The sequence below is a fragment of the Mustela erminea genome, chromosome 5 (assembly GCF_009829155.1).
Source record: "Mustela erminea isolate mMusErm1 chromosome 5, mMusErm1.Pri, whole genome shotgun sequence".
In the NCBI taxonomy this organism is placed as follows: domain Eukaryota; kingdom Metazoa; phylum Chordata; class Mammalia; order Carnivora; family Mustelidae; genus Mustela; species Mustela erminea.
Window position 1 is genome coordinate 86303479 of NC_045618.1, and position 19718 is coordinate 86323196.

A 19718-nucleotide genomic window follows, 5' to 3' on the forward strand; every position below is an offset into this window, starting at 1 on the left:
CAATCCAAATACCCATCAACAGGTGAATGGATAAACAAAGTACGGTGTATTCATACAGTGAAACTCTACTCAGCAGTACAGAGGAATGAACCACGGCTACAAACAAGTGGGGATAATTATGAAAACTATTGTTTAATAAACAAAACATTGTTTAGCAAAAGAAGCCAGATGAAAGACAGTATTTAATGTGGGATTCCACTTCTATGAAATACAAGAACACACAATAGTCCACACTGATAGAAAGGAGATCAGTGTTTGCCCTGGGGCTTGGGGTAAGCTGATAAAAGCCTTGAGGAAATTTTGGGAGATGATGAAAATGTCCTGTATCTTGACTGTGGTGATGATTACAATTGTGTAAACTCATCAAACCATGTATTTAAAATGGGTGCATTTTATTGAGGTGAATATAAAAACCAATAGGAAATACTTGCAGTATATTCCCACGAGGGATGCCTCTCAGAAAAGCTTGTAATCTCAGGTGCTGTCAAACCATGTGGAATCAAGACAGAGACAAAACTAGCTTCTTTCTTCTTTCCTTCCATTTCCCACTTCCAACTCCAAGTAGCCCCAAGGGTTATTCTGTCCTCCACCCTCACCCTTGAAGCTTTGGTCACAGAATTTCCTGCCTCGGTTGTACGGTTTACATCACTGGACTCCATTTGTGTGACCCAGAAATCTCATCTTCCAGGAGCATGGATCAAGTTGGTATCGCCAGTATTTCTTTGGGAATACTGGCTAATTGACCCTCTTACACCCTATTGATAGGCCCACTTTCATCAGGTCATTTTGAAAGACTTCCAGTATTAATCTATTCTTAATTCCTAATCTATGTGCTATGTTTTTTCTGGAACTTTCCAGATTACTATAATTGCCTGTATTCATCATTTATTCCCGACATTGATAGAAATAACGTATATATGCTTTACAGACAGATATATCCTTCATAGAGGAAACAGAACTCTCATAGATGCCAACAGTTAAATGTGCCACTGCAGAAAATGAAGAGAAGACTTTTTCTCTGTCAGCACCCTAACTGTGGGGTGCCTAAAATTGGGTCTACCACTTGAGTAAGTGGCTGAGTTAAATATTTTGACTTGAATTTCATAACTTGTCACAGTGATCCCATTGGCAGTAGAGTGGTGGGTTGCCAAGAAGGCAATTAATTATCTCTCTGTCTCCCTGTGTATTTAAATTTCGTTCCTTCTCCCTAAAGAGAGGTGATGCTATGGCTTACAACTAATATGCTCTTGCAGAGCTCTCCACACCAATTAGAAGGGTTCTGTGTTATGACACTCTTTGATAGGATGTTATGACACTCTTTGATAGAAAGCCGCTGTCCCATAAAAGCAGAAACTTCATTGAAAGTACTGAGAATCAAGGGTGTACTCTAGACACCCCGAATGGGAGGGGACTGTGCTCACTGGGTCCATCAAACAAAGCTCTTCCCACATAGGTCTTTCCATGCAATCCATCTGGTTCCCTGTATTGATCTTCTAGCCCCACCCTATTTAGTGCTCAGCTGGATGGAGGCCTATAATCTAGCATTTCTAAAGTCACTACTTGGGACTCTTATGTGTTTATTGAAAACTCTGAAAACCCTCTTCTGTGAAAGGTGAAATTGCCTGTAGCATAGCAGTGGGCAGAGGGGGTTGGGATTAATTCTTGATGAGAGTCATGCTTTTCTCTGGGAAAAGGTGAGAGTCATTGCTATAAACTATGCTATGACACTTCTTAAAATCATGAATTTTAACATCCCCAACTCTAATTTCCCCTTAGAAAGGCTTGCTTGTGGTCTCACACCAAATTGCCCTTTCTGGAAAATAGGAAATTTAATCTCAGAGATGTGAGATCAAGCTGATATTTACATAGCATCTGAGATTCTTAGATACTATTGCATTCCCATTATTATCAGGGCCAAGAATTGCAAAGATAACTCAGTCATTGTTTCCATTATTTCAGTCCCATTTCTTATTTAGCTTTAACTAGAGCCAATTCAAATAACAAAACAATAACAAACCAAATGACATCAGACCAGAGATTCACAGTGTACTGCTTTTTCCTACTCCTGAACCTCTTCTGATCAAGGCATCAAAAATCTTCGGTAGGGGTCAAGCTTTATGGGAAGAAGATGTACTATTAATTCAACTGCCTAGAGTTCTATTTGGCTGAATAATTCCTGACATAGATGTACTCATTCTCATCAGTACTTTTGAATCCAAATAGGTTCTAACCAGACCTATGGGGAAGAATTAGGTTGAATTAGGTGATAGCTTTCAAAAATGAGTAAAAATGTTTATGTTCATTGTAGTGTCCAATTGCTCACCTTCATCTTGGAAAGCCTTCTAGTTTTTATACAAAGAAGAAGATTTAGGAATGTTTACCCATGGTACTTCCTGACCGATATTCTAGCAAAGATTACCCTTTCATATTCCTATCCATCAAAACCTGGCAGTCATTACTATACTGGTAGGGTTTTTGTTTTGTTTTGTTTTTGCCTGATGCTTGAAGTAAAGGAGAAGATACAAAAATAGGTGAGGCCTATTCCTGCCTTCTGAGGGCTTAGGTCCATCTATCATCAACATAAGAAATCTTTGAAATGGATGGATTAGTTCTCTGCTATATGAGCTTAACAATTTCAATAGAAAATTGTTAATTTATTTGAAATTGCTTGAAATTTATTTGAAATCTGTAATAGTTAAAAATATAGTATTATAGAGCTTTCTACTTGAATTGAGTGTTAGAAGCTTAATCTAAAGTCACTTCTGTCATTTTTCTAGCTACTTCCCATTGAAATTCCCCTTCATAATTACCTGTACTCTTTTTTCTAAATATTTTATTTATTTGTTATGATGGGGAGTGGGGAGAGCCCAAGCAGGGGGAGTGGCAAGCAGAGGGAGAGGAAGAAGCAGGCTCCCTGGCTCAGCAGGGAACCTGATGCAGGGACTCGATCCCAGGACCCCAGGACTACGATCAGAACTGAAGGCAGATGCCCAACCAACTGAGCCACTCAGGCACCTCTACCTGTATTCTTCTTATCAAGAGCCAGTCAAGTTAATCTCATAGTCTGTATGTGTGTCTGTTCTCCTTGTTTGGTTACTTTATTGGTTACGACACAGGCTAAATTTCTCTAACAAAGAAACCCAGAAATGCACTACCACTTCCCAAGAGGTCATTCAAAGATCTGAGCTACGGAGTCAGCTCTGTCGTACAAGAACATGTGGCTTCCATGTTAAGCATCCAAGGTCACTACCTCAATTAGTGTCATTTTTTAGTCAGGGGAACAGGAACAAAAGAGGCCCATGGCAGGTAGCTTTATCATTAAGGACGTGAATCAGAAGCTGCCTATATCACTTCTTATCCCTCTCATTGGCCTGAATTTAGTTATGTTGCTACTTCTAGTTGTAAGTGAGGCTGGGAAATGTACTGTCTACTTCTAGTTGTAAGTGAGGCTAGGAAATGTACTGTCTAAATGTACTGTCTCCTGGGTGGCAGGAGATTCCATTATTTATTTATTTGTTTGTTTAAAAATTTTTTTGGTAGGGGCACCTGGGTGACTCAACCGGTTAAGCATCTGCCTTCAGCTCTGGTCATGATTCTACAGTCCTGGGATCAAGCCCTACATCAGGCTTTCTGCTCAGCAGGGAGTCTGCTTCTCCCTATCCTGCTGCTGCTCCCCTAGCTTGTGCTCTCTCTCTCTAAGAAATAAAATCTTAAAAAAATTTTTTTTTTTTTGGTAATATCTATATCCAATATGATATGATCATGAACTCATGATCGCATGCTCTTGTGACTGAGCTAGCCAGGCGTCCCCTGAGATTCTATTATTTAAAGGAAGAAAGAGAGAATGCATACTGGCCAATAACTAGCAGTCTTTGCCATATTCACTTATTCCTCCATCAATTTTTTTTAAAATTTTATTTATTTATTTTGACAGAGAGAGAGATCACAAGTAGGCAGAGAGGCAGGCAGAGAGAGAAGGGGAAGCAGGCTTCCCGCTGAGCAGAACTCGATGTGGGACCCAATCCCAGGAACCGAGCTGAAGGCAGAGGCTTTAACCCACTGAGCCACCCAGGCGCTCCATTCCTCCATCAGTTTTAATTCATATGTGACCACTGGTCTCTATTTCATTCCTGCTTTCACCGGCGATATAAGCATGTGACTAATAGTCCCTGCAAGCTACAGCTGGACCAGGACAAGAATACAAGAATGTTGCTGATCCTTGGAGTTAGCTTCTTCTTCTTCTTCTTCTTCTTTTTAAAGATTTTATTTATTTATTTGGCATCAGAGATCACAAGTAGGCAGAGAGGCAGGCAGAGGGGGGGGGGGAAGCAGGCTCCCCACCGAGCGGGGAGCCCGATGCGGGGCTTGATCTCAGGACCCTGGGATCATGACCTGAGCCGAAGGCAGAGGCTTTAACACACCAAGCCACCCAGGCACCCCAGGAATTAGTTTCTTATATGTCACTATACTTCTTATCTATCTACCTATCTATCTCATCTGTTTTATTTGTCCTGTTTGCCTCAAATTCTGATAGAAGTTTGAATCCCTTAGGTTTGGGTAGATTCAGTTTTGTCAAGAAATCTATATATATTTTATTGGGAAAGAAACTGCATGCTAATGAGTGAGTAGGAGTTAAATAAGAGTAGAAATAATTATAAAGCACCTGTCAAAAGTGAAGTGCTATAGAAATGCTAAATAATGACACTAATAAAAAACTGATTGTCGTGACTTCAAAGGAAGTGTTAAGTTGGAGTGTTTTGACGTGTGTGGCATTTGAATGATCTAAATAGGTGTTTAGACACTCACATGAGAGACTGTTCTAGCCACTCAAGGGAAACAAGAGTCTGTTCTACCCACTCAATGTTTTGATGCTTCCGTGAGAATTTTATCGTCTTTAAATATTATTTTAAAAGTAAGGATTGTGCTGTCTTTATTAAATTCATATAAAGGAAGGACACTGCCTAACAAAAACAGTGACCTTCTTCTCAGACTGCCTTGCTTTGTACCTTCAGTTCCTGGAGTCTCTCTCTGATCGGACCCAGTGCCCCAGAATCTGTGTGTTGACCATACACACGAGTAAGGACTGCAAATCAGTAGTGAACTCTATGTTAGAGTGAGAGCTTTGGGTTAGGGAACTTCCTTGTTTTTTAAAAACACATATCTTTAAATATGTCAGCAACAAGAGCAAAAAAGCAACTAAAACCAACAAAGCCAATTCTTTAAATATTTATTAAATACAGGGAACCTTACCAAAGGCAAAAGTGTGGTGATTAGAATGTTAAGGGAAAGAAAAAAATGGATTATATTGCAGTTTTATATCAGCAGTTTTAAAAGAAGTTAGATACTTTGAACTGTAAGCATCCAAATGTCTGAGATATCCCCAAGCTCAACACTGTCAGTGCCCATGCATGCTTTGATTTAAAATATTAATTATAGGAGCAGTTGGCTAATTAATTATAGGAGTTTGAGCCCCATATTGGGTGTAAGGATTACTTAAAAATAAAATCTTTTAAAACATATTAATCCTAAAATATTATTTCTCTTCTCACATGGGGCTCAAAAAACAAAATGAAACAAAAAATAAAGTATTATTTAGCAAAGTGGTGACATCCCAGGCTCTGGACTCAGTCAGAGTTGAGTTTGGATCTATCTGGTCATCTTGGGCCACCACAGGATCTTTCTTCTCCATACCTCAGTTTCTTCACGGCTTAAATGGATATTAGAACAATAATAGTACCTGCTTAATAGTATTGTGAGAATTAAATGAGATAATGCATGCGAAGTACTTGCCTTAGTATCTAAAATATGGGAGATACTCTGGGGTGCCTGAATAGTTCAGTCAGTTGAGCATCTGCCTTTGGCTCGGGTTGTGACCCCAGGGTCCTGGGATTGAGCCCGACTTCGAGGCCCGCATCGGGTTCCCTGCTCGGGGGAAAGCCTGCTTCTCTCTCTTCCACTCCCCCTGCTTGTGTCTCTTCTCTCACTGTCTCTCTCTGTCAAATATTTTTTTTTTTTTAATCTTTAAAATATGGGAAATACTCAATGTTAGTCTGGCTTTTTGCTTTTCCTATTTGCTGGGATATTCTGGGAAGGGCAGCAGTTGTCATCTTTTCTGCTGGTGATTTCAAACTTCACCTTCACTGTGGTGTCATAGAAATGGCAGTATAACTTAGTGGCTGAGCTAAAAATTCCTAGCTCCACCAATCTCTAGCTGTGTACCCTTGGTGGTGAGTTGGTTAACCTTTCTGTGCCTGGGTTTTCTCATTTGTAAAATGGAGATTTGAATAGCACCAATGTCACAGGGTTTTGGGGAAGACTAAAAGGTATATAAAGTACTTAGGCCAATGTTTGGCACATGATAAATACTCAACAAATATTACATATTATTAATTTCAAAGCATAAGGTGATTAGTTTTGTTTGTTTTCAGTAAAATGAATAGGTTTTGGGTATCTAGATTCGCCACTTTGAACACTGTTGATTTCCCCATTTTAAGAGCAGTTCTTTCCAGTACTTTGTGGTTTTTAAAGTGGGTTCTCAATTGTAGGTGGTGGTCCAGGGTGCAATATCATGAATAAGTGAAAGAAAAAAACCCCAAACTGGGAATCCAACTTTCTCACTTTCTGTTAAGAGCTTAGTAATAACACCTACCTTCAGAACTGTTACAACATATTTTTAAAGATTTATTTATTTATTTGAGAGAGTGAGCAGGGGGAGGAGCAGAGGGAGAGGGGTAAAGAGAATCTCGAGCAGACTCCCCCTTGGGCACAGAGCCCAGTGAGGGGCTCAATCTCATAACCTTGAGATCATGACCTGAGCTGAAATCAAGGGTCAGATGCTTAACTGACTGAGCCACCCAAGTGCCCCCAGATTAGTTATGATAGATTCCAATGAATAAATTTGGGTGTTTTATTTTTTCTTTTCTCCTATTTAACCTCTTAATGAAGTAAACAGATGGTAGACAACTGGTATCATGGGTGAAGAAAACTGGCACCGTAATGATTAATTTCTTCTCCCAAACAACATTTGAGGATTCTCCTCGTGTCCCCAACTGGTCATTCATAGTTTTGACAGAGAGGCCTGAGGGCTAATGAGGGTGCAGGGAACAGCTGTGTGTGGCTGCCCCCACAAAGCACCTGAGGCAGACACAATATGGGTGATGAGACAAACTCCAGACATCACTCTTAGAAGCCCCTTCCCAGTGGCCCACAGTGCTGGAAATCCAAGTGGTCCTGTGAATGCTTCAAAGGCAGGAAGCTTATCTCATTAGACTTTGTTTCTCCTGCATCCAACACTGGCATATGGTTAGCATTTCAAAGTGGTTTATTAAACAAATACCTCAAAGTAAAAAATACTTCTTTATAATTTTGTGTTAGATTTCATTTTATTTAGATGTTGCTGGTGCCTGGAGAACTGAAGTCATCCCTTCTTCAATTTAAAATATAGATCTGTCTACTTAGCACTTCGTTCTTTCAGAGGATGCCTGCCACCAAATGTTAAATTAAAACATCTCTGTGAGCAATTGAAAAGGCAGCTACGAAATCACTATAGATGCTTCAGAATATAAGTGTTGTATTTCACATTCTATTATTATTTGAAGGTGTATTGTTTAATTCCTTGTGGAGCTTATGCTCTGAGGTAAAGATTTTATTTTATTTTTTTGAAATTATTGTTATTATTATTAGAGAGAGGGAGGGAGAGGAACAGAGAGAATCTTAAGCAGGTTCCACACCCAACATGGAGCCCAATGTGGGGCTGGAGCTCACAATCTTGAGATCATGGCCTGACCTAAAATGAGGAGTTGGACACTTAATGGACTGAACCACCCAGGCACCCCTCTGAGGTAAAAATTTTAATGCTTTCTCCTTGGGGCAGAGGTGAAGGCAGTGGGGGAAAATGGCTCAAGTTTGGGGGTTTCTTTCAGATGTTGTGCATGGGCGTTCTCTGAGCAATTGTCCTTGCTCTTGTCTGGGAAAGTCAAGGTGGTGGCTAGCCTTTTCCTGCAGTTACCCCTGAGCCAGGGCATGGACCTGGGAAAGAATCAGACACAAGCAACAGGATGTGGCTCACTCGGTGGGTTCTCCAAGAGAGCACTTGGACCCACCTCTTGACCCACCTTTATCTTTCAACAAAAGGAGGAAAGTGAGTTCCTTCCAGAGCTTGTTGAGATGCTCCTTGGTGCTGGGCTCAGGCAGGATACAGCCGCTGAAGTGTAGTACATTTTAAAAACTCTTTCTGGGAAATGAAAACATAATTTTGAAGTAGTCTATAATATTGAAATGCAGCACTCTGCTTCTTTTCGAAGCAAGACTTGCTTTAGGCTCACTGGGTGCAGAAGGGTCCTCAAGGCGAAGAGGCTCAGAGACAGCAGGAATGGGATCTTAAGAAAGATATCACTCATTCTATGAAACAAATTGCTCTAATTAAAAAAAAAGAAGTGTCATGTTAGCAAGAGTAGCTCAATTGGTAATGTGACGGTGGGAACAAGTTGTAAAAAGCCTCTGTAGAAATATCTGGTCTACTGATCTGTAATTTGCTGTTTTGGGTTGTGATGAAAGGGATTGGAAATTGATAGCTAGTGGTCTCTAACACTTCTGGCCATTCTCTACTCCTTTCACTCCCCTTTCCCAAGAATAGAGACCTTGAATAAAATTTCTCCTCCATTTTCCTTCCCATCTTCTGTCTGAATATTTGACTGCATTAGGGAGAGATGGCTGAAGACAATATTTTTTTTCAACTTATGTCTGTTTTAGCCATCACCCACAAATTCCTATAAACTTCGGAAGACTTGGAGATTTATTAATTTGTGCATTTGTAAAAAATTCTGTGCCCTTCATATTGAAAGAGCACTACCAAAAGGAAAAAAATAACATTTGTTGAAATACACATAAATTCCAAGATCATAAACCTCTGTGTCTACCTAGACGTCCTATTCCACCTTTTCACCAATGTTTATATCCTTGCTTTTGTTTGATCCCATTTGTGTGAATTAAAATATTTTGCCACCTGTTTGTAGAAGTGATAAAATTTAGACAACTTTATTTATTTTTAAATTTATACAATTTAAATCAAATCAGATTGCGTATTGGTGTAAGAAATTCTCATCTGTTTTGTCATAGAGAGGAAATGTTTTATTGATGTAAAATATACATGTCTAAGGATTATAAATCTGTAGGTTCTTGGAAGTAAATGCCAAATTTACAGACTTTTTTTTTTTTAATACCAGTGCTTCTCCAAATTCAAAGTTCATACAGATCACCTGGGGATCTTGTTAAAATGCAATTCTAATTCAGTAAGTCTTGGGCAGGACCCAAGATTATGCATTTCTGACAATCTCTCAGGTGCTGCTGATATTCTGGAACACATTCCACACTGGAGAGCAAGCATCTATACACATTTGCATTTTACTCTCTTTGGTTCCAGTTGTATGATTCATTGGTTGGTGTAACTCAAAGTTGGCTTTACTAAGCATGAGTAAGTTACAAAATTTGCAACTTTGGCACTGAGTTGACAATTATCAAGCTCCTTTTTTAAAAACAAATTTTATATTTTTAATTTTTTAAAAATTCAATTAGCTAACATACAGTACATCATTAGTTTCAGATGTAGAGTTCAATAATTCATCAGTTGCTTATAACACCCAGGGCTCATTATATCCTGTGCCCTCCTTTAATGGCCATCATCCAGTTACCCTGTCCTCCCACCCACTTCTCCAGCCACCCTCTGTTTGTTTTCTATAGTTAAGAGTAGTTCCCTCTTTTCAAAGGAAGAAAAGTGGGAATCTCAGGTGGTGTTCATTCCTGAGACCCTCAGATCCCTTCTGTGTTTGTCTAATAGTGCTCTAGATCTTCTCCTGTGTCTCTTAGTCATGTGGGATTATATTTTCCATTCTAGATATCAATTAAAGATGGGTGTTTTTAAAAAATGTACTCCTGTTTCAAAATATTTCCTCATCAATGATTTTTTTACCTAACTCCCTGAAGAATATTCAATAATTTGACTAGAACATGAGAGTCCCTCTTCATACTTTTGGCTGATTATAACACATAAATAAATAATTATCTAAATTAAGTAGGGATAAAATGATTAAAATTTCTTACATTTAGTTGTTTATGTGTTGGCCCTTCCATTAGTCTATACATTCTTTGAGGGCAGGGTCTATGTATGTTTCATTTTCATGTAAGTGTAATTGCCAATAGAGGTTTTAGAGAGAGTTGGCATATCATAAATAGTGGACAAATTAAATTCAATTATCCAGTGGACACGAAGATTCTAATATAATAAGGTCTCTAAAAATGATAATGACTGTTCTTGGGAAAAGCCTAGGGTACTTTCTCTTCTTAGGACTTGAGATACTTCAGACAAGCCAGTGATCCCATGTTGTTCTCTGAATCTTCGTTTTCCCTACTTATAAAATGGAGATAAAACATTTTTCATTAGTGAAAAATGGTAAGAGTAAGCTGTAGGTTTGAGTGTTCAGTGATTCCAACAGTCTGTTTTGCTGGACATAAAGGGACTCAGGGAATATAAAAACATCCTGAGAAAGAGCAAGACTCCCTTGCCCACTGGCTGAGACAATGATCAGTGTTTTTTCTTTTTTCCCCACCACACAAAAAGGTTAGATTTTCTAGCCTCTCTTGTAGCTATCTGGGACCACAGGGCTAAATTTTGGAAAAGGCAGTATCAGTCAAAATGAAGTACACTCTTTCTAGACCTCATCCTTAGAAACCTTCTGCATCAACTGTTTGTCTTCTCCTGCTGTTCTTTGGTGGCCTTGGAAATCACAAACGCCAGATTGTGCAGCTGCAAGATGAAAGCACCTGTGTCTCCGAGCTTGGAGGATAGTTGCCCAGGAGAGCCACATGACCTGTATTGGATTGCGCTGAGGATAAGAAATAAACCTTGACTGTGTTAAGCCACTGAGATTTTTGCAGTTGTTGTAGTAGCCAGCATTAATCATTCTGATTAATATACCTCCTTATATCTGTAAGAGATTTCCTAGACCTGGGGAGGGATGAGGGATGAAAGAGGGAAAAAAATGAGAGAGAAGTGTTGGTGGGCTTGGAAGAGGAGGACTGGGCATGAAAATACCATGTGAAGAGCAGGAGAGCCAGTGTCCAGAATCAGGCTAGCTTCTACCTGTAGAGCTTCCCCTTACCATCACTGAGAGCTATGTTTACTGTTGGTCCTATTACCCCAGGAAAGAGAGGAAAGAAAGCTAGTAAATCCCCTATTTACTGGGCTTGAAACTCATCTGTATTTCAAGACTTTTTTTTACTGTAGAGCTTAAACAGGTTGACTCCTCTCTCTACTTCTCTCCTTCCCCATATACATCAAGTTCCTGGAGTTTTGTGAAACATATCGCATGAAGATGGTCCCTAAATATCCAATAGGGGGATGGTGAAATGGAGTAAAAGCTATACAGAGTGCCCCAAAGCAGGTGAATGAGAAAAAATATAACATCGTTATAAAAATTACCAACATAAAATGATGTTTAATATATGTCTGGCACTGTGTCCAAGGCTACACCCATGTCATCTCATTTACTCCATCCCTTGTGAGAAGTTACTATTTTTTTTTATTTAATAAAAACCAAGGTATAGAGAGCATTAAATAAATTGTCCTGATCCCACAGCTAGTAAACGGGAGACACCACAGCAGTTTCCCATTGCTCTTAACATAAAGATTAAATATCTTGATGTGCCTTACAAAATCCTATATGAGCTGGTTCTTGTCTATAAACTTTTTCCTTTTACTTGTTTGCTTTTAAACTGGTATCATTTACTCATCCTTCAAATCTCAGCTGAGAAGTCACTTACTCGGGGAACTCGGTTTTTTTTTTTTTTTTAAGATTTTATTTATCCATTTGACAGAGAGAGAGAGAGAGATCACAAGTAGGCAGAGAGGCAGGCAGAGAGAGAGAGGGGGAAGCAGGCTCCCCACTGAGCAGAGAGCCTGATGCGGGGCTTGATCCCAGGATCCCGAGATTGTGACCTGAGCCAAAGGCAGAGGTTTAACCCACTGAGTCACCCAGTTGCCCCACTGGGGGAATTCTTCCCTGACCAACTTCCAAAGTCTGAAATTCCGTCAAGTTCCCCTGCTCTCCACACTCCTAGCACCTTGTACTCTTCTATCGTGGCACTATCAGAAACATTTATCTGTATTACACTTGGAGTACTGTCTGTCTTTTCTAGAATGTACTCACTGTGAGGCAAGGACTAAGGGTGGTTAGCTCATTATCTCTGCCTGGCACATACAAAGCTCACAGTAAATGTTTGTTAAGAGAATGAATAAAATGAATGACCCTTAGGTTTTAAATTGGTCTCTAGAATAAATATTGATAGAAGATGGGATGAGAGCAGGAGAGCAGGTAAAGAATATTGCTGTTTGAAAAGAACTATGAGAACCTCATCACTTAACATGTATTCTTAACAGTTTCATTGTGTTGAAAAGAGAATTTTGTTTTCTTTTTTTATTCTTTTCACAGTTTTGCAGTGAGTGGTACTCTTATTAGTTTTTTTTTTCTTATTAGTTTTTGAAGGTAGTATTATTCTGTAAGAAAACTTGGGGTTTTCAACCTTCTGAGTGACTCTGAATTTATTACGAAGGATTCTTGAGGTTATAAAAATATTGAGCATTGTATGTAGATTGATTAAATGACATGCCTTCTATTTAAAAGATAAATATAGATGCTATTATAACTAATGCAGTGTATTTACAAGCATTAACAAATCCACAGTAACTTTTTACATTACGTATTTTCCTCAATTAGCAGATACTAAAAGTATTTTCACTTCTTAATATTAAAAATAAATGGCCCTCATTCCTAAGTGGTAAAAACTTCTAGGTTAAAGAGAGCTAAATCTTCTAACCCTATTATGAACCTAGTTTTAAGATGTTATTGAAACAAATGATCTGTTATGTACTAATGTTCTAGTTTTACATTGTACTTTTACATTCCTCATGAAAATCGGTTTCTTAAATCAAGGCCATCTCCAAATTGTGTTTGATTTTTCTTTTTGTGAGATCTCTCTTTGGCTGGTTGGTTATTCATTCTCTCCTTAGCTTCTAGTACACAGAGTACTCGCAGACCAGTTACTAAAGGCAAGAACTAATAATTAAGGGAGAATATGAATTAATTTGACTTCTTACAAAATCAGGAAAATATTGTCATGCTATGAAAAATTTGTATTTGTTCATGTAATTACCAATTTGACTATACTAGTGGTGATTAAGAAAGTGAAATGGTTTCTAACAAATCAAATTTCTTACACTATTTCTTCAGTGTATTCTATATATGCATATCTCCAAAATAATTTTCCAGATTCCTTATTTTAACATTTTAGTTTCTGCTCAAAAATTTGCAAGGGCTTCAATTGCCTACAATTTAAAGCCCAAGTATTTTATCTTAGTATGCTATATTCTCCCCAATTTACTTTTCTGTTCTTTTTTTCTCAATATGTCCCAACAAAGCTGCTTCAGGGGGGCGGTTAAAGATGTGGTTGAAAGCAAGAAAAACTCAGGTCAAATTCTAGCTGTACCACTTGCTCCCAAGTACTGGGCTGAGTGCCTAGCAATAAATCCATTTCTTATTTATATCCTAAGGCGGCTTTATAAGGGGCATTATTAGTATGACCTTGATTTTACAGGTGAGAAAACTGAGGTTTACAGCAGTTAGATGGCTGGTCCAACACCACACAGATCAAGTGTATGGGCTGAAAAATGACAGAGATTTTCAATTTCTGAAAATAGTCTAAACGCACTGATTTTTTCATAAAAAGAAAATAATTGAGCCATGAATAATTTTGAACATACTTAAAGAAACTTTATCTAAAAAAGAGAATTTGAACAGTACTATAGAGTTAATGAAGTAGAAATTAATTTATTTCATACTTTTATCTTAGAATTTATTTAGAAATAAAGCTTGTCATTTATAGTAGAAGAATAAAGTTGCTTTTAGAAGGGTGTGGGAAAATAACACCAAATAGGAGTCAGGAACCTCTCTGGAAGGTTTGTTACTGGGCATGCCACTTAGCCTCTCCAAGCCTTAGATTTCATATTCTAGAAGGTATGCCACAAGAGTCTTCTTTCTGATCTCACAAGATTATTTTGAGGCTATGTGAAAATACTAGAAAATGTCCTAAATACTGTGCAAATATAAGATACTATTATCATCTATTCAAAATGTGACTATTTTTAAAAAAGTATCAATAGAGAATAAGATCATACTATTTCTACTATGGGACTAAACCTTGATTATAGGAATACTTTTATCAGGCCATAATATTTTTTCCCATTTTTACCTACACAATTACATAGACAGTTTTATTAATTTTATTTTTCATTAGCACAAAAAAACTACATTTTGATTGTTGGGTGGGTTGTTTAAGAAAATTGTTGGAAGCTTAGTCAGCTAATGGATATTAATAAGCAACTTGTCCATGAGTTTTAAAATATATCCAGGAAAACTTTAGCCAGTTGCAAAAATGTCATTGGCTTTTTCCTTTACCCTCTTTATTGATGCCCTTCCTTACTGTACCCAAGTTCCTGATGTAAGAGAGTAATAAGCAGACAAATCAACATTCCTTCCTATACAGCAAAGCAACTCGTCAGTGTATGGGAGGGTTCAAAGTTCACAGAATCTGCTTACTTTGGTTTTTTTCAGAATATGTGGCTTTGCCTGATTGTAGCCTATAAAGTCAAAACTGTATTCATGTGGGAAGAAATGAAGGACATAAGGCTCTAGTTTTTGCATAAAGATAGTAAAAAAAATATGAGATGCACCATTTCCATAATGCTACACTTTGCTTTTGCATTTGGGATAGATTTTGTGAAAGCATGTCAGTCATTCACTAACATTTAGCTCTAATATGAAGTGGCATATAGTAAACAGTGCCAAAGATGTAAAATGCAAGAAAAATGGTTCATAGAATACAAAGCATTTATTCCAAATGCTCTAGAATACAAAGCATTTATTCCAAATGCTCATTAAAATAAATGAAGGTAAGTGGATAAGCCATATATTTTTATTTTATGCTCATACTTGGAATAGTTTCATCTACTTAGAAAAGAAAAAAATTTAAAAATATGAATACTCTCCATGAAACTGAACCAAAGCATTTGAGAATTTTTTATTATAAAATAGTTTTCAAGCAGAAATATTTATGTGCTGGATTTCAAGGAGAAGACTTAAATGTTTGTTTCAACAAATTAAATGCTTCAATGATGATGTAAAACTATAGGCTCAAAACTGTTTCTGAAAGTTTTTCGAACCAAATGCATTTCTTCTTTTGAAGACACACACACACACACACACACACACACACACACACACACACACTCTAAAAGGATCTGGACTCATGTTAGGGTTTCCTTCTATAAAGGATTCCTTTTTCCAACTCCACTATGCCTTTTGCTGTGAATTGTTGAGATAAATGCATTATCAGAGAATAAAGGTTTCTTTCCTTTTCCAAAGTCATATTTCAGATTAGCTGATAAAGCTAAGAATGTACATACTACTACTTATTTTCTCGCATTGGTATGCTGGTGGGTTTAAACCCATCTGTTGATGTTGCAGAATGTACTTAGTCACAGTAGAAGTTAGGCAAGAGATTGAGAAACATGGACAAGTAGCTTTCTCAGAGTTAGATTCAGGCCTTAACCAAGTTGAGGAAATGGAATGACAGCGTTTTTGTTTAGTTTTAGTTTTTGTTTTTAATTTATGTAGATTCTGAAGTCCCTGGAAAAGGGCTTTGTTCATTGTAAGCACTTAGTATTTATTGAATGAATGAAGGAAAACTCAGGGAAGAAAAATGACTTCCCTCTACCTTGCCTTCCCATAATGGTGGTGATTAATTAGGGTGGAACTGTCCCATGTTGACCTTTCCCCTGGTTTTAGCACTCCCAACGGAGGATTGCCTAGGGATCTGAGGTAGGACCCTTTCTTTTTGCTCTGTTTTATATTCAGTGCTTGTTTGATAAGGGCACATAAGTGAGCCTCATCTTCCTAAAATGCCAGGCTTGGATAAGTACAAGTGTACTTCAGTTTTTAACTGTCTGTCTCCATCCAGCTACTGAAATCAACCGGTTAGGGTACTTGGGTCTGAGGAAGATTTGAGTGGAAAAAACATTTGTATATCTAAGACTTCCTCAAACATTGGAGAGTAGTATGGTTTTTCTCCTGTGATGGACACACAGGAATGCTTTTAGGTGGGACAACATTTGCCAGCCTTGACTGAATTCCAAACATGTTACCACATAATTCTGTGGTCTGTTCAATCCTGTCTTCTATCTTGGGAAGCAGCAGCCGAGGCTTCCCAGAGAATAGGTTTTCCAGGTCCTTCATTAGTCTTCATTGGTACCTTCATTGATTACTTTATCTAAGTAATTTAGATGGTCATGTAGGTACGGATTTCCCAATAGTTCTCTCATCTTCCTTCAGATAATACATATTTCTAATTCTAGATCAAATTCTGATCACTGACTTTTAAAAAATCCAGTAGAGTCATGATTTGAAAACTGAACTGCAGATTTCTGTGAACTCCCATCTCCCACTCTCTTCTCATGAACTTCCCTCCTGTAGATTCTAAGGTCATTCAAAGAATACTGAGCTGATCAAAAGCAAAATGTCTTTAGATATCAGACACTAGTTTCAAGGTATTCTTGGGATGTTCTCTATAGTGGAATTATGAGTTTTCAGGATTTCTAGTTAGATGTGTATAAACAAGTATTTAAAAATTAGTTTCTAATTAATAGTAATTAGAAAATTATTTCTGCCTGAAAAATTCAACAGGCATTATTATTTGAAAAGTTATTAAAATCAATGTGTTGACAATAAAAAGACTTTTCATTTCTCATCCTCACAGAACTTTGGGATTTTCTTTCTTTCGTCTTGAACTTGAATCATGAAATATTTTAATGGAAAGGTATCCCTTAATTAGGGGAGGATCAGTAGTTCCCTGAATATAATTTTTTTCTCAATGACAAATTTCTCTCTTATTTAGAAAAGAAGTATGAGAAATAAAATTTATTAGGTGGAAAATAGTTTACACGATTTTCTTTATAGCTTACAAATAAATATTTTATCTTTGTCTATGTATAGACACTATGATATCACTGAGTGTTTTGTAGGCATCGTTGATGATGAAGCAAAGTAATTTGTATATTTGTGTTCATGTTGTACCCAGATACAATATTAAACCCTAATTCTTGCCTCTGTGGGTCCTAAAAACTTCAAATTAGAAAAAAGTGTGGTTGAGAAAGGAGGTTTTTAAAGATGGCTTATTCTTTTAATAGGTACGGAAAGTCCAAATATCTTAATCATAATTTTAACATTATAAATATTATTAATAAAACTTAACAGTCAATCAACAATAGCATATTTTAGCATAACACTGAAATAAGAAAGAAAGAAATGTGGGGAAGTTGTAGTGTTTCCCACTGTTAGTTTACAAATAACAATATTTAAGCACAAAATATTAAACCAACATAATTAAGGCTCTTATACCTCAAGAGTCAGTTAGCAATAATATTGAAAGTATCTAAATTACTAAATGGTAGAGGAACATACTCCCGTGTAGTCTAGCTGCACCAAAATAGAAATGTCTGAATTGAAGTCAGCATAATATTTTCTCAAGAACAAATCAGGCTTCTGCAGTTGGTTTGAATAAGATGTCTGAAGTGTGAACGTATACAGTTGACTGTCATACACTGTGACCCCTCTGGGGCTCTCCTCTGCTGGGTTCATGCTTCTATCATAAGTGTAGCTTCTTGAAGGCTAGTGTGAGAGCTTTTGAGTGGAAGAGTAAATTTCCTAATATTTCTCCTACTTCAGGGAGTGAGTGGAAAAAGGGGGGGGCTTAAAGACACATTCTTTTATGCAAACATTTTTCGAAGGTTCAAAGGTGGATGGGTGAAAGTTGCATGTCAAGTCTAGTAGTACTTGAGCAGCTGCAGATTTCCTACCATAGAAAAAATGGTGATCTTATGGTTGGTTCAGATGTATACCTCAAGATAATTGAAACTTTCACCAGGGGTTTTGGACTTTCTATAAGAAAAAAAACAATAATTGGAAATTGTTCATTGTGAATACATTAGATTTGTACAGACAAAACATTCATGAAGTGCAATTATAGCCAGTGTTGCTATATTAGTATGAATGTTAATAGCATGTTTGTTTTGGAAATGGGTTATGCATTCTGATAAATGTCTGCTTTAATCTAGTCATCTGTGTATCACTTGTCTAAGTACTCTCATTTAAGATGCCATATCCCTTCTTGTAGCAATAAAGGGGTAAAGCAACATTAATATTAAATAATTAGAAAAACAAAAGGGGAATGATTAAACATATTTACATAATTGAAATAACACTGTGTCGCAGTGGGAAATCGGGACAATGTTGTCTCCTTTCAAAGTAATTCATAATTCAGATTTTTAATTATGGCATATTCATTCATTTAAAGATGATTCTGGATGAGAGGGCCACTAATGAAATACAATCATTAGCATCTAAACAAAGTAATTTACAAAGTCTCCTTTAGGGGAAAAGATTTCTAGAACATCATCAATCACACAAGATATGCAAAAACAAGCAATTAAACCACACACAAGAACTACAACAGCCTTATATATCAGTAATGTACACATGAAAACATAACTGATTACAATGATTAGACTAGGGTAGTGTGGTTAATTTGTATTTTATGTAGTGATTCCATGGAAGAATGCACCCGGACAGACACATTACACACAAGAGGAACTTCATTTCATTAATACTCACTTAAAACACATGACCAAAAACACCCAAAATACAAACCTTGAATTTTGAGTTGTTGCCTGTTCATCCACATGGGATCAAAATCCTACATAGTTTGATAAAACCCCTTACTCTCTCCTGCATCTCTTTTTGCCTGCTGTTTACTTTTATAAACTGGCAAAATGTGCGATTAGGAAAGTATTTTGTGAGAGGCAGGTGCTGCATTGGTTTCTCATTATTTGTTCAAATCCTGCTTTAGACCTCCAATGACAAAGTGTTTCCAGCCCTCACAGAGTCCGCGATTTACCAGCTCTTCCTCCATTTACAGAATTACAGATTATTAAACATGCAGCAGGCCTAAATGGATAGGACCATTCTCTGACTTCTAATGCCTGTGTTCGGTATCTTGCTAAATGGACCCACAAAAAGGCTGGTTTCAAACACAGCTCCTGCAGGCCGTCTTAGAGTTGTTGAAAATCTATACTACTTACTTCCGCCAGTAGAATTTTCTTTGTGAAGGTGGAAGGAAGGCTCGGGTGGAAAAAGAGAAGGAATTAAGAGAGCAGTGTTGTGTCGAGGAGGGGGAACTCCGTGGAGGAGGCCGGCACCCCTGGTGTAAGCTGAGCTGCCTTCCATAACCACCAGCTACAGAAGCCAAAATATGCTCTATTGGGTACTCGAAGGATAAAAATACTGGTTAATTTTCAACAGCGCTCCTTCATTTGACTTTACAATTTACAACAGTGAACATTAATGCAGGAATAGCTTGGTTGAGGAGGAGTTTAAAATTAGAGCCCCTCTTCTCATTAGCCCCAACAGCCTGACCCAGGGTGACTGAGAAGCAATTTGTCGCCAGATTCTCATTTTGCTTCTGTTATGGCTCCTTGTAAATGAAGCGCGGCAATTTATTGTAGCACCTCTAGGAGTCAAGAACATAATGTGTAAAACACATACAAAAAAAAAATC

General features: G+C 37.5%; 1 long non-coding RNA gene across 2 annotated transcripts in view; it reads right to left on the reverse strand.

Moving 5' to 3' along the window:
* LOC116589999 overlaps positions 1 to 19718 on the reverse strand; it is a 37705-nt gene that overhangs the window by 7565 nt on the left and 10422 nt on the right. The window contains exon 3 of one of the 2 annotated variants that reach the window (XR_004285474.1): positions 8115 to 8233. This is a non-coding gene — a long non-coding RNA (uncharacterized LOC116589999). Of the gene's footprint in view, positions 1 to 8114; positions 8234 to 17582; positions 18045 to 19718 lie in introns of those variants that run through there. The other variant, XR_004285475.1, reaches the window with a different exon arrangement.